Here is a 12,202-nt window from a genome sequence, read left to right as displayed (position 1 = left end):
CTGGTTTTTCATAAACCATTTCACTAAAAGTAAAGATTAAACTCAGGGGAAAGATGGCCCGTGCTAGAGAGTTTTTACTTCTTTTCAGGATCTGCGTGTCCGACTCTTCCAGGTGCAAATATCACAATCCTATTCGATGCTCCTTGTAAAATTCCATGATGTGCCGTCTTGCATAGCATGCAAACACCACATCAGTGCATTTAAAAATACATTTGTAGAATAATAAATATGATGAAAACATTGTTGTCACGGGATAACCATATACTGAGGAGCTGCAAACAGTGCTGTATCAGCTACTTACAATAAAATTTTACTGAAAGACATATCAAAAGGAGAGCGTCATCATATTAATGTTTCTAGTCAACATAAGAGTTGCACCATAGCAGCTTATGGTGCTTTCTGCTCAGATTGTGCCTCCAATCCCACATTGATTTTTTTTATTCTTTGCAGTTTAAAAAAACAATTCATGCTCAAAGTTAACTTTTTAAAACCATTCAACCTAATATATTTATTTCTCTAACTTGTGAATGTGGTACATGTTCTCTTTTCCTCATCCCCATCACGATACTCCTTTTCCCGAAATCAGGTTCACTTCTTTATCCAGCCCACCCATCCAAGGTCACCAAATCTATGAAGCGATTCTGCTTTTTCTCACATTCTCTCTATGTACAAGATACCTTGTATCATTTGAATGGACAGCAGGAGAGTCGGATATTTATGGTTAGTGGGGGTGGGGTTTTGAAGATTAACCTCATTTGACTAAGAGCCGGGGCATCTGGGAGGAAAAGTATTTTAAGGGGGATGAAGTTCACATCTCCTTGGTGAAATTTCTAGATCCTTATTTCATCCTTTCTGTGGATGCAGACTCAGTCGGAACAGAGGTCATAGTCCTCGCTCTGACTTTCAAAGGAACTTCAAATATGCATGGCTTATTTGGCTTTGCCCGGCAGGGCTTGCCCGGCGGGGTGAGAATGGCGTTTGTCAGGCGTTCGTCAGGCGATCGAAAGGGGTGAGGCGATAGTTTATGGTTCAATGGTTTTCATGAAGTCTTCTTGATACGATGAAAGCAGGAAAGGGAAGCTTGTCAATAAGCAAACTTAAGACAAGGTGTGACTCCTAGAAAGAATGACTTGGAAACAACATACAGAAACTCACATATAAAAAGGCCCTGATGAGGCTTGAACTCATGACCCCTGGTTTACAAGACCCGTGCTCTGCCACTGAGCTACAAGGCCAGCCTGCCTGCAGTATGTAAATCGCTTCATGTATTCTTACTGCGGTATGAAGATATCTATGATTTTGAGACTCTGTATGGAAATGCAGTTGCATTTGAATGTCTACATGCGTGCACAAATTGAAGAGCATGCTTAAGACACTTTTCTTGGGAGTAGGAAAAACTCCATTTTGATTTGAGAACATAAGAGTATTCACATTTATGACCATACTGATAGCTCTAGTTAGTATGTCCACAATCAGTGACAGATAGAGAACTCACTTATTAGAAGTGATCTGTCTCTGTGGGGCAGACATATGTCAACAGTCATACACTTGAGATGGCTGAAACTTTAGGAGTAAGAGCTGCTTTCTTATCAGTCTATCTATCCAAACTGGTTAGAAGTAACCCTGGGCGTCCGAATCGGCTACGCCCACGGAGTAGGCGTAGTGTTGCCTTCTACGCATTTTGCGTAGACAGCGTAGCCGGCAACACTACGCCCACTCCGTGTGCGTAGCCGATTCGGCCGCCACCCGCCTCCCTCCCGCCCTCCCCTACATACATTATTTAAGCAACTAACCTTAATAAAACAATTTTTAAAGCACTTACCATGTCCGGGGCTCTTCCGGGGCTCCCTCTTGGAATAGCGTCCCTTCCTGGATACCAATGCGCATGCGCGGCCTCCCGCGCATGCGCATTGGTATCCAGGACGACGCTATTCCAAGAGGGAGCCCCGGACGAGCCCCGGACACGGTAAGTGCTTTAAAATTGTTTTATTAAGGGTAGTTGCTTAAATAATGTATGTAGGGGAGAGCGGGAGGGAGGTGCGTAGTGGGGCTACGCGGAGTGAGGGAGTGGGCGTAGCTTCTCGCCCACTCCGCGTAGCTCCGCGGAGCCCCACTACGCCCACTACGACCAGGGTTAGTTAGAAGGCCAGGAGTGAGGGAAAGGCAATCCTCTGGACACTTCATGAAAGATCTAATTTCAATTAAGCACAAAACACTTCCCTTAATTTGACATAATTGCCAAAATGGAATAGTCAGTTGGGCCCTTCTAGTGGATTATGGCTGTGTCTTGAAAGAGAGTGTAATTGTACTACGAGACATGCCCACCTTCAAAAGAGTGTCTGATGGCGTTCCGACGAAGGTGGGATTCGAACCCACGCGTGCAGAGCACAATGGATTAGCAGTCCATCGCCTTAACCACTCGGCCACCTCGTCTGCCTTAGGTGACTATGTTTCATTTTTTAGGAAATTCTTACGATGTGCTAATTACAAATAATCATAAGTTTCTCCTAGACTGTGTCAGAACTGGCAAATATATGTGGTGTTCAATAGACAGAGCACATGATATAGCAGAATTATCAAATCTGTTCCATTAGGACTGTAGTTTTTAATAGTCATGATAACATGCTAGCATGTGAGTCGATCTTGCACAGTGAATAAGGGAGCAGTGCCAGTATCTCCTTGGTCAGCTCTAGATGGCTCAACTGGGGAGATATGAGAACAGTGAGCTCCAGTGGCGCAATCTGTTAGCGCGCGGTACTTATACAGCAGTACTTGCATTGAGGCATGCCAAGGTTGTGAGTTTGAGCCTCACCTGGCGCAGCTTACTGGTTTTTCATAAACCATTTCACTAAAAGTAAAGATTAAACTCAGGGGAAAGATGGCCCGTGCTAGAGAGTTTTTACTTCTTTTCAGGATCTGCGTGTCCGACTCTTCCAGGTGCAAATATCACAATCCTATTCGATGCTCCTTGTAAAATTCCATGATGTGCCGTCTTGCATAGCATGCAAACACCACATCAGTGCATTTAAAAATACATTTGTAGAATAATAAATATGATGAAAACATTGTTGTCACGGGATAACCATATACTGAGGAGCTGCAAACAGTGCTGTATCAGCTACTTACAATAAAATTTTACTGAAAGACATATCAAAAGGAGAGCGTCATCATATTAATGTTTCTAGTCAACATAAGAGTTGCACCATAGCAGCTTATGGTGCTTTCTGCTCAGATTGTGCCTCCAATCCCACATTGATTTTTTTTATTCTTTGCAGTTTAAAAAAACAATTCATGCTCAGAGTTAACTTTTTAAAACCATTCAACCTAATATATTTATTTCTCTAACTTGTGAATGTGGTCCATGTTCTCTTTTCCTCATCCCCATCACGATACTCCTTTTCCCGAAATCAGGTTCACTTCTTTATCCAGCCCACCCATCCAAGGTCACCAAATCTATGAAGCGATTCTGCTTTTTCTCACATTCTCTCTATGTACAAGATACCTTGTATCATTTGAATGGACAGCAGGAGAGTCGGATATTTATGGTTAGTGGGGGTGGGGTTTTGAAGATTAACCTCATTTGACTAAGAGCCGGGGCATCTGGGAGGAAAAGTATTTTAAGGGGGATGAAGTTCACATCTCCTTGGTGAAATTTCTAGATCCTTATTTCATCCTTTCTGTGGATGCATACTCAGTCGGAACAGAGGTCATAGTCCTCGCTCTGACTTTCAAAGGAACTTCAAATATGCATGGCTTTTTTGGCTTTGCCCGGCAGGGCTTGCCCGGCGGGGTGAGAATGGCGTTTGTCAGGCGTTCGTCAGGCGATCGGAAGGGGTGAGGCGATAGTTTATGGTTCAATGGTTTTCATGAAGTCTTCTTGATACGATGAAAGCAGGAAAGGGAAGCTTGTCAATAAGCAAACTTAAGACAAGGTGTGACTCCTAGAAAGAATGACTTGGAAACAACATACAGAAACTCACATATACAAAGGCCCTGATGAGGCTTGAACTCATGACCCCTGGTTTACAAGACCCGTGCTCTGCCACTGAGCTACAAGGCCAGCCTGCCTGCAGTATGTAAATCGCTTCATGTATTCTTACTGCGGTATGAAGATATCTATGATTTTGAGACTCTGTATGGAAATGCAGTTGCATTTGAATGTCTACATGCGTGCACAAATTGAAGAGCATGCTTAAGACACTTTTCTTGGAAGTAGGAAAAACTCCATTTTGATTTGAGAACATAAGAGTATTCACATTTATGACCATACTGATAGCTCTAGTTAGTATGTCCACAATCAGTGACAGATAGAGAACTCACTTATTAGAAGTGATCTGTCTCTGTGGGGCAGACATATGTCAACAGTCATACACTTGAGATGGCTGAAACTTTAGGAGTAAGAGCTGCTTTCTTATCAGTCTATCTATCCAAACTGGTTAGAAGTAACCCTGGGCGTCTGAATCGGCTACGCCCACGGAGTAGGCGTAGTGTTGCCTTCTACGCATTTTGCGTAGACAGCGTAGCCGGCAACACTACGCCCACTCCGTGTGCGTAGCCGATTCGGCCGCCACCCGCCTCCCTCCCGCCCTCCCCTACATACATTATTTAAGCAACTAACCTTAATAAAACAATTTTTAAAGCACTTACCATGTCCGGGGCTCTTCCGGGGCTCCCTCTTGGAATAGCGTCCCTTCCTGGATACCAATGCGCATGCGCGGCCTCCCGCGCATGCGCATTGGTATCCAGTACGACGCTATTCCAAGAGGGAGCCCCGGACGAGCCCCGGACACGGTAAGTGCTTTAAAATTGTTTTATTAAGGGTAGTTGCTTAAATAATGTATGTAGGGGAGAGCGGGAGGGAGGTGCGTAGTGGGGCTACGCGGAGTGCGGGAGTGGGCGTAGCTTCTCGCCCACTCCGCGTAGCTCCGCGGAGCCCCACTACGCCCACTACGACCAGGGTTAGTTAGAAGGCCAGGAGTGAGGGAAAGGCAATCCTCTGGACACTTCATGAAAGATCTAATTTCAATTAAGCACAAAACACTTCCCTTAATTTGACATAATTGCCAAAATGGAATAGTCAGTTGGGCCCTTCTAGTGGATTATGGCTGTGTCTTGAAAGAGAGTGTAATTGTACTACGAGACATGCCCACCTTCAAAAGAGTGTCTGATGGCGTTCCGACGAAGGTGGGATTCGAACCCACGCGTGCAGAGCACAATGGATTAGCAGTCCATCGCCTTAACCACTTGGCCACCTAGTCTGCCTTAGGTGACTATGTTTCATTTTTTAGGAAATTCTTACGATGTGCTAATTACAAATAATCATAAGTTTCTCCTAGACTGTGTCAGAACTGGCAAATATATGTGGTGTTCAATAGACAGAGCACATGATATAGCAGAATTATCAAATCTGTTCCATTAGGACTGTAGTTTTTAATAGTCATGATAACATGCTAGCATGTGAGTCGATCTTGCACAGTGAATAAGGGAGCAGTGCCAGTATCTCCTTGGTCAGCTCTAGATGGCTCAACTGCTGGGATATGAGAACAGTGAGCTCCAGTGGCACAATCTGTTAGCGCGCGGTACTTATACAGCAGTACTTGCATTGAGGCATGCCGAGGTTGTGAGTTCGAGCCTCACCTGGAGCAGCTTACTGGTTTTTCATAAACCATTTCACTAAAAGTAAAGATTAAACTCAGGGGAAAGACGGCCCTTGCTAGAGAGTTTTTATTTCTTTTCAGGATCTGCGTGTCCGACTCTTCCAGGTGCAAATATCACAATCCTATTCGATGCTCCTTATAAACATTCCATGATGTGCCGTCTTGCATAGCATGCAAACACCACATCAGTGCATTTAAAAATACATTTGTAGAATAATAAATATGATGAAAACATTGTTGTCACGGGATAACCATATACTGAGGAGCTGCAAACAGTGCTGTATCAGCTACTAACAATAAAATGTAAATGAAAGACATATCAAAAGAAGAGCGTCATCATATTAATGTTTGTAGTCAACATAAGAGTTGCACCATAGCAGCTTATGGTGCTTTCTGCTCAGATTGTGCCTCCAATCCCACATTGATTTTTTTTATTCTTTGCAGTTTAAAAAAACAATTCATGCTCAAAGTTAACTTTTTAAAACCATTCAACCTAATATATTTATTTCCCTAACTTGTGAATGTGGTCCATGTTCTCTTTTCCTCATCCCCATCACGATACTCCTTTTCCCGAAATCAGGTTCACTTCTTTATCCAGCCCACCCATCCAAGGTCACCAAATCTATGAAGCGATTCTGCTTTTTCTCACATTCTCTCTATGTACAAGATACCTTGTATCATTTGAATGGACAGCAGGAGAGTCGGATATTTATGGTTAGTGGGGGTGGGGTTTTGAAGATTAACCTCATTTGACTAAGAGCCGGGGCATCTGGGAGGAAAAGTATTTTAAGGGGGATGAAGTTCACATCTCCTTGGTGAAATTTCTAGATCCTTATTTCATCCTTTCTGTGGATGCAGACTCAGTCGGAACAGAGGTCATAGTCCTCGCTCTGACTTTCAAAGGAACTTCAAATATGCATGGCTTATTTGGCTTTGCCCGGCAGGGCTTGCCCGGCGGGGTGAGAATGGCGTTTGTCAGGCGTTCGTCAGGCGATCGGAAGGGGTGAGGCGATAGTTTATGGTTCAATGGTTTTCATGAAGTCTTCTTGATACGATGAAAGCAGGAAAGAGAAGCTTGTCAATAAGCAAACTTAAGACAAGGTGTGACTCCTAGAAAGAATGACTTGGAAACAACATACAGAAACTCACATATAAAAAGGCCCTGATGAGGCTTGAACTCATGACCCCTGGTTTACAAGACCAGTGCTCTGCCACTGAGCTACAAGGCCAGCCTGCCTGCAGTATGTAAATCGCTTCATGTATTCTTACTGCGGTATGAAGATATCTATGATTTTGAGACTCTGTATGGAAATGCAGTTGCATTTGAATGTCTACATGCGTGCACAAATTGAAGAGCATGCTTAAGACACTTTTCTTGGAAGTAGGAAAAACTCCATTTTGATTTGAGAACATAAGAGTATTCACATTTATGACCATACTGATAGCTCTAGTTAGTATGTCCACAATCAGTGACAGATAGAGAACTCACTTATTAGAAGTGATCTGTCTCTGTGGGGCAGACATATGTCAACAGTCATACACTTGAGATGGCTGAAACTTTAGGAGTAAGAGCTGCTTTCTTATCAGTCTATCTATCCAAACTGGTTAGAAGTAACCCTGGGCGTCCGAATCGGCTACGCCCACGGAGTAGGCGTAGTGTTGCCTTCTACGCATTTTGCGTAGACAGCGTAGCCGGCAACACTACGCCCACTCCGTGTGCGTAGCCGATTCGGCCGCCACCCGCCTCCCTCCCGCCCTCCCCTACATACATTATTTAAGCAACTAACCTTAATAAAACAATTTTTAAAGCACTTACCATGTCCGGGGCTCTTCCGGGGCTCCCTCTTGGAATAGCGTCCCTTCCTGGATACCAATGCGCATGCGCGGCCTCCCGCGCATGCGCATTGGTATCCAGGACGACGCTATTCCAAGAGGGAGTCCCGGACGAGCCCCGGACACGGTAAGTTCTTTAAAATTGTTTTATTAAGGGTAGTTGCTTAAATAATGTATGTAGGGGAGAGCGGGAGGGAGGTGCGTAGTGGGGCTACGCGAGTGCGGGAGTGGGCGTAGCTTCTCGCCCACTCCGCGTAGCTCCGCGGAGCCCCACTACGCCCACTACGACCAGGGTTAGTTAGAAGGCCAGGAGTGAGGGAAAGGCAATCCTCTGGACACTTCATGAAAGATCTAATTTCAATTAAGCACAAAACACTTCCCTTAATTTGACATAATTGCCAAAATGGAATAGTCAGTTGGGCCCTTCTAGTGGATTATGGCTGTGTCTTGAAAGAGAGTGTAATTGTACTACGAGACATGCCCACCTTCAAAAGAGTGTCTGATGGCGTTCCGACGAAGGTGGGATTCAAACCCACGCGTGCAGAGCACAATGGATTAGCAGTCCATCGCCTTAACCACTCGGCCACCTCGTCTGCCTTAGGTGACTATGTTTCATTTTTTAGAAAATTCTTACGATGTGCTAATTACAAATAATCATAAGTTTCTCCTAGACTGTGTCAGAACTGGCAAATATATGTGGTGTTCAATAGACAGAGCACATGATATAGCAGAATTATCAAATCTGTTCCATTAGGACTGTAGTTTTTAATAGTCATGATAACATGCTAGCATGTGAGTCGATCTTGCACAGTGAATAAGGGAGCAGTGCCAGTATCTCCTTGGTCAGCTCTAGATGGCTCAACTGGGGAGATATGAGAACAGTGAGCTCCAGTGGCGCAATCTGTTAGCGCGCGGTACTTATACAGCAGTACTTGCATTGAGGCATGCCAAGGTTGTGAGTTTGAGCCTCACCTGGAGCAGCTTACTGGTTTTTCATAAACCATTTCACTAAAAGTAAAGATTAAACTCAGGGGAAAGATGGCCCGTGCTAGAGAGTTTTTACTTCTTTTCAGGATCTGCGTGTCCGACTCTTCCAGGTGCAAATATCACAATCCTATTCGATGCTCCTTGTAAAATTCCATGATGTGCCGTCTTGCATAGCATGCAAACACCACATCAGTGCATTTAAAAATACATTTGTAGAATAATAAATATGATGAAAACATTGTTGTCACGGGATAACCATATACTGAGGAGCTGCAAACAGTGCTGTATCAGCTACTTACAATAAAATTTTACTGAAAGACATATCAAAAGGAGAGCGTCATCATATTAATGTTTCTAGTCAACATAAGAGTTGCACCATAGCAGCTTATGGTGCTTTCTGCTCAGATTGTGCCTCCAATCCCACATTGATTTTTTTTATTCTTTGCAGTTTAAAAAAACAATTCATGCTCAAAGTTAACTTTTTAAAACCATTCAACCTAATATATTTATTTCTCTAACTTGTGAATGTGGTCCATGTTCTCTTTTCCTCATCCCCATCACGATACTCCTTTTCCCGAAATCAGGTTCACTTCTTTATCCAGCCCACCCATCCAAGGTCACCAAATCTATGAAGCGATTCTGCTTTTTCTCACATTCTCTCTATGTACAAGATACCTTGTATCATTTGAATGGACAGCAGGAGAGTCGGATATTTATGGTTAGTGGGGGTGGGGTTTTGAAGATTAACCTCATTTGACTAAGAGCCGGGGCATCTGGGAGGAAAAGTATTTTAAGGGGGATGAAGTTCACATCTCCTTGGTGAAATTTCTAGATCCTTATTTCATCCTTTCTGTGGATGCAGACTCAGTCGGAACAGAGGTCATAGTCCTCGCTCTGACTTTCAAAGGAACTTCAAATATGCATGGCTTATTTGGCTTTGCCCGGCAGGGCTTGCCCGGCGGGGTGAGAATGGCGTTTGTCAGGCGTTCGTCAGGCGATCGAAAGGGGTGAGGCGATAGTTTATGGTTCAATGGTTTTCATGAAGTCTTCTTGATACGATGAAAGCAGGAAAGAGAAGCTTGTCAATAAGCAAACTTAAGACAAGGTGTGACTCCTAGAAAGAATGACTTGGAAACAACATACAGAAACTCACATATAAAAAGGCCCTGATGAGGCTTGAACTCATGACCCCTGGTTTACAAGACCAGTGCTCTGCCACTGAGCTACAAGGCCAGCCTGCCTGCAGTATGTAAATCGCTTCATGTATTCTTACTGCGGTATGAAGATATCTATGATTTTGAGACTCTGTATGGAAATGCAGTTGCATTTGAATGTCTACATGCGTGCACAAATTGAAGAGCATGCTTAAGACACTTTTCTTGGAAGTAGGAAAAACTCCATTTTGATTTGAGAACATAAGAGTATTCACATTTATGACCATACTGATAGCTCTAGTTAGTATGTCCACAATCAGTGACAGATAGAGAACTCACTTATTAGAAGTGATCTGTCTCTGTGGGGCAGACATATGTCAACAGTCATACACTTGAGATGGCTGAAACTTTAGGAGTAAGAGCTGCTTTCTTATCAGTCTATCTATCCAAACTGGTTAGAAGTAACCCTGGGCGTCCGAATCGGCTACGCCCACGGAGTAGGCGTAGTGTTGCCTTCTACGCATTTTGCGTAGACAGCGTAGCCGGCAACACTACGCCCACTCCGTGTGCGTAGCCGATTCGGCCGCCACCCGCCTCCCTCCCGCCCTCCCCTACATACATTATTTAAGCAACTAACCTTAATAAAACAATTTTTAAAGCACTTACCATGTCCGGGGCTCTTCCGGGGCTCCCTCTTGGAATAGCGTCCCTTCCTGGATACCAATGCGCATGCGCGGCCTCCCGCGCATGCGCATTGGTATCCAGGACGACGCTATTCCAAGAGGGAGTCCCGGACGAGCCCCGGACACGGTAAGTTCTTTAAAATTGTTTTATTAAGGGTAGTTGCTTAAATAATGTATGTAGGGGAGAGCGGGAGGGAGGTGCGTAGTGGGGCTACGCGAGTGCGGGAGTGGGCGTAGCTTCTCGCCCACTCCGCGTAGCTCCGCGGAGCCCCACTACGCCCACTACGACCAGGGTTAGTTAGAAGGCCAGGAGTGAGGGAAAGGCAATCCTCTGGACACTTCATGAAAGATCTAATTTCAATTAAGCACAAAACACTTCCCTTAATTTGACATAATTGCCAAAATGGAATAGTCAGTTGGGCCCTTCTAGTGGATTATGGCTGTGTCTTGAAAGAGAGTGTAATTGTACTACGAGACATGCCCACCTTCAAAAGAGTGTCTGATGGCGTTCCGACGAAGGTGGGATTCGAACCCACGCGTGCAGAGCACAATGGATTAGCAGTCCATCGCCTTAACCACTCGGCCACCTCGTCTGCCTTAGGTGACTATGTTTCATTTTTTAGGAAATTCTTCCGATGTGCTAATTACAAATAATCATAAGTTTCTCCTAGACTGTGTCAGAACTGGCAAATATATGTGGTGTTCAATAGACAGAGCACATGATATAGCAGAATTATCAAATCTGTTCCATTAGGACTGTAGTTTTTAATAGTCATGATAACATGCTAGCATGTGAGTCGATCTTGCACAGTGAATAAGGGAGCAGTGCCAGTATCTCCTTGGTCAGCTCTAGATGGCTCAACTGGGGAGATATGAGAACAGTGAGCTCCAGTGGCGCAATCTGTTAGCGCGCGGTACATATACAGCAGTACTTGCATTGAGGCATGCCGAGGTTGTGAGTTCGAGCCTCACCTAGAGCAGCTTACTGGTTTTTCATAAACCATTTCACTAAAAGTAAAGATTAAACTCAGGGGAAAGACGTCCCTTGCTAGAGAGTTTTTATTTCTTTTCAGGATCTGCGTGTCCGACTCTTCCAGGTGCAAATATCACAATCCTATTCGATGCTCCTTATAAACATTCCATGATGTGCCGTCTTGCATAGCATGCAAACACCACATCAGTGCATTTAAAAATACATTTGTAGAATAATAAATATGATGAAAACATTGTTGTCACGGGATAACCATATACTGAGGAGCTGCAAACAGTGCTGTATCAGCTACTAACAATAAAATGTAAATGAAAGACATATCAAAAGAAGAGCGTCTTCATATTAATGTTTCTAGTCAACATAAGAGTTGCACCATAGCAGCTTATGGTGCTTTCTGCTCAGATTGTGCCTCCAATCCCACATTGATTTTTTTTATTCTTTGCAGTTTAAAAAAACAATTCATGCTCAAAGTTAACTTTTTAAAACCATTCAACCTAATATATTTATTTCTCTAACTTGTGAATGTGGTCCATGTTCTCTTTTCCTCATCCCCATCACGATACTCCTTTTCCCGAAATCAGGTTCACTTCTTTATCCAGCCCACCCATCCAAGGTCACCAAATCTATGAAGCGATTCTGCTTTTTCTCACATTCTCTCTATGTACAAGATACCTTGTATCATTTGAATGGACAGCAGGAGAGTCGGATATTTATGGTTAGTGGGGGTGGGGTTTTGAAGATTAACCTCATTTGACTAAGAGCCGGGGCATCTGGGAGGAAAAGTATTTTAAGGGGGATGAAGTTCACATCTCCTTGGTGAAATTTCTGGATCCTTATTTCATCCTTTCTGTGGATGCAGACTCAGTCGGAACAGAGGTCATAGTCCTCGCTCTGACT

At 43.9% G+C, this 12,202-nt stretch overlaps 9 non-coding genes across 9 annotated transcripts; 1 reads left to right on the top strand and 8 right to left on the bottom strand.

Moving 5' to 3' along the window:
• Window positions 1-1,163: 1,163 nt before the first annotated feature.
• Window positions 1,164-1,235, bottom strand: TRNAT-UGU (transfer RNA threonine (anticodon UGU)). Its single transcript has one exon. It is a non-coding gene; the product is annotated as a tRNA-Thr (tRNA).
• Window positions 1,236-2,351: 1,116 nt separating this feature from the next.
• TRNAS-GCU (transfer RNA serine (anticodon GCU)) lies at window positions 2,352-2,433 on the bottom strand. The gene has a single exon. It is a non-coding gene; the product is annotated as a tRNA-Ser (tRNA).
• A 1,555-nt stretch (window positions 2,434-3,988) lies between these two features.
• TRNAT-UGU (transfer RNA threonine (anticodon UGU)) lies at window positions 3,989-4,060 on the bottom strand. Its single transcript has one exon. It is a non-coding gene; the product is annotated as a tRNA-Thr (tRNA).
• Window positions 4,061-5,176: 1,116 nt separating this feature from the next.
• TRNAS-GCU (transfer RNA serine (anticodon GCU)) lies at window positions 5,177-5,258 on the bottom strand. The gene has a single exon. It is a non-coding gene; the product is annotated as a tRNA-Ser (tRNA).
• A 292-nt stretch (window positions 5,259-5,550) lies between these two features.
• Window positions 5,551-5,645, top strand: TRNAI-UAU (transfer RNA isoleucine (anticodon UAU)). The gene is made up of 2 exons: window positions 5,551-5,588; window positions 5,610-5,645. It is a non-coding gene; the product is annotated as a tRNA-Ile (tRNA).
• Window positions 5,646-6,814: 1,169 nt separating this feature from the next.
• On the bottom strand, window positions 6,815-6,886 carry TRNAT-UGU (transfer RNA threonine (anticodon UGU)). Its single transcript has one exon. It is a non-coding gene; the product is annotated as a tRNA-Thr (tRNA).
• Window positions 6,887-8,001: 1,115 nt separating this feature from the next.
• Window positions 8,002-8,083, bottom strand: TRNAS-GCU (transfer RNA serine (anticodon GCU)). The gene has a single exon. It is a non-coding gene; the product is annotated as a tRNA-Ser (tRNA).
• A 1,555-nt stretch (window positions 8,084-9,638) lies between these two features.
• On the bottom strand, window positions 9,639-9,710 carry TRNAT-UGU (transfer RNA threonine (anticodon UGU)). Its single transcript has one exon. It is a non-coding gene; the product is annotated as a tRNA-Thr (tRNA).
• Window positions 9,711-10,825: 1,115 nt separating this feature from the next.
• Window positions 10,826-10,907, bottom strand: TRNAS-GCU (transfer RNA serine (anticodon GCU)). Its single transcript has one exon. It is a non-coding gene; the product is annotated as a tRNA-Ser (tRNA).
• Window positions 10,908-12,202: the final 1,295 nt, after the last annotated feature.

This window comes from Lissotriton helveticus, chromosome 5_1 (genome assembly GCF_964261635.1).
Source record: "Lissotriton helveticus chromosome 5_1, aLisHel1.1, whole genome shotgun sequence".
NCBI classification, from domain to species: Eukaryota; Metazoa; Chordata; class Amphibia; order Caudata; family Salamandridae; genus Lissotriton; species Lissotriton helveticus.
This window is presented reverse-complemented; position numbering and strand designations above follow the sequence as displayed.